At 75.1% G+C, this 2,500-nt stretch overlaps 1 non-coding gene across 1 annotated transcript; it reads left to right on the forward strand.

Annotated features, from left to right (window-relative positions):
- The first annotated feature begins 914 nt into the window (after positions 1–914).
- Positions 915–1,033, forward strand: LOC135978293 (5S ribosomal RNA). Its single transcript, XR_010595719.1, has one exon. It is a non-coding gene; the product is annotated as a 5S ribosomal RNA (ribosomal RNA).
- The last annotated feature ends 1,467 nt before the right edge of the window (positions 1,034–2,500 follow it).

Consider the following 2,500-nt stretch of genomic DNA (forward strand, 5'->3'; position numbering starts at 1 on the left):
CGCACGGCAGGCAAGCCGCCCTGGGCTGACCCTCCCCGGCCGCAGCGAGGGACTGCCTCCCGGCCGACAGGATCGGGCCCCTGGAAGTCTGGGGGCGGGGGGAAATCGCCCCACGCCTCCGAGGAGGGCTGCCCGGGCGGGCCTGGCCCCGGAGCTCGAAAAAAAAAAAAAGGATCGGGCCCACTAGAGACATGGACCAGGCCGCCCTGGGCTCACCCTCCCCGGCCGCAGCGAGGGACTGCCTCCCGGCCGACTGGATCGGGCCCCTGGAAGTCTGGGGGGGGGGGGGGAATGGAACCTGACGCCTCCGAGGAGGGGACGCCCAGGGAAGGAGGGAGATCCGGGTTGACCTGGTGACCGGACGGGAAAGAGGCCACCGGGCGTGCCCCCGTTAAAACCCCTAGGGGTTGACCTGGTGGCCGGAAAGCAAACCGGCCAGCAGGTGAACCCTTTCGATTCCACGGGTTGACCTGGTGCCCGGGAAGCGAACCGGCCAGCAGGTGAACCCGTCCGATTCCACGGGTTGACCTGGTGCCCGGGAGGGGACTCTGAAAATTTTTCAGCCCTTTCGACTCGGGGTTGACCTGGTGGCCGAGAGGGGCCTCGCACGGCAGGCAAGCCGCCCTGGGCTCACCCTCCCCGGCCGCAGCGAGGGACTGCCCCTCCCCACCCCCCGGCTGACAGGATCGGGCGCACTGGAAGTCCGGGACAGTATTTTCCCCGACGCCGGGGAGGGCGGGCGGAGGGGCTCTGGCGGCCAGCCCGGGCCCCGGAGCTCGAAAAGGAAAAAAGGACCGGGCCCGCGAGAGACGGGGGCCCTGCCGCAGGGGGGGGGGGCAGTCCGACCGGGGCTCACCGTGCGGCAGGCCCGGGCGTCGGCAGGGGAAAGCGGGCGAGGAGGCGCGGGGCCGGGTGCCTACGGCCATACCGGACCGAACGCCCCCGATCCCGTCCGATCTCGGAAGGTAAACCGTCCCGGGCCTGGCTAGTACTTGGATGGGTGACCGCCTGGGAATCCCAGGTGCCGTAGGCAGCTTTTCCCGGTCCGAGTCAGCTCTCTCTCCTTTTCTGGGGGGGAAGGAGAGGGGGGGACGGGCCGGAAAGCCCCTCGTCGCTCCTGCCGAGTCGGAGGTCGCGGCCGCAGGTCACGGGTCTGGGCGCCTGGGGTCCGGCTCCCCACCCACCCGGCTTCCTCCGCGGAGGACCCCCCCCGGGGCCACCGAAGCCGCTGGGGGAGACCCCGGGCATGGGGCGGACTGGCCCGGACCCTCCCGGCCGCCGGCCCGCAGGTCCGCCCCGAATCCCCCCCCGCGGCCACCCAGGCCAGGCCTGGCCAGGCGGGACGGACGGCGGGTGTCCAGCGCCCAGCGGCTTCCTCCAGCGGGGACCCACGGACCCCAAAGCCGCAGGGGGAGGCCCCGGGCCCGGGACGGACTCGCTCGGACCCCCTGCGCCCGGCCGCCGGCCCGCGGGACCGCCCCGAATCCCCCCGCGGCCACCCAGGCCAGGCCTGGCCAGGCGGGACGGACGGCGGGTGTCCAGCGCCCAGCGGCTTCCTCCAGCGGGGACCCACGGACCCCAAAGCCGCAGGGGGAGGCCCCGGGCCCGGGCCCGACTCGCTCGGCCCCCCCGCCTCCCCTGCGCCCGGCCCCCGGCCCGCGGGACCGCCCCGAATCCCCCCGCGGCCACCCAGGCCAGGCCTGGCCTGGCGGGACGGACGGCGGGTGTCCAGCTCCCAGTGGCTTCCTCCAGCGGGGACCCACGGACCCCAAAGCCGCAGGGGGAGGCCCCGGGCCCGGGACGGACTCGCTCGGCCCCCCCGCCTCCCCTGCGCCCGGCCCCCGGCCCGCGGGACCGCCCCGAATCCCCCCGCGGCCATCCAGGCCAGGCCTGGCCTGGCGGGCCGGTGTGCGGCTCCCCCGGGCTTCCTCCCCCGACGACCCGCGCCCCCCTGAGCCGCAGGCGGAGACCCCGGCCCCGGGGCGGACCGGCCCGGGCTCGCTCGAGCCCCCTGCGCCCGGCCCGCAGGACCGCCCCCCCGAATCCCCCGGGAGAGGCCCGGCCTGCACGCCACTGACGACCCGCGGCCCCCAAAGTCGCAGGAGGCGCCCCCCCCCGGTTAGCCCCGTCTCGCTCCGCGCCCCCCGCCCCTCGCTGCCGGGACCGGGCGCCGCCCCAGAGTCAGCCGCAGCCGGCCGGCCTGAGAGCTGCCCTCCTGTGGACGACGGTGAGTTTACCTTGATACTAACCGGCCGTCAGCCAGGTCAACCCCATTGCTAGACTGGGGTGGACCTGGTGGCCGAGTGGGGACTTGGAACATTTGACAGCTGCTTCCCGGGGCTTGACCGGTTGTCCTGAACGCCCCCCACCCCCAGCCCCAGCCCCCGGCTCCTGCTCCCCTCTCCCCAGCCTCGGTGCTCCGCTCCCTGCCTCGGAGGCTGCCTCTCTGCGGCGCCTGCATCGCCTCCGAGGACGCGCACCCTCCGGAGGCTGGACGTAA

The sequence above is a fragment of the Chrysemys picta genome, unplaced genomic scaffold, assembly GCF_011386835.1.
Source record: "Chrysemys picta bellii isolate R12L10 unplaced genomic scaffold, ASM1138683v2 scaf206, whole genome shotgun sequence".
Lineage (NCBI taxonomy): Eukaryota > Metazoa > Chordata > Testudines > Emydidae > Chrysemys > Chrysemys picta.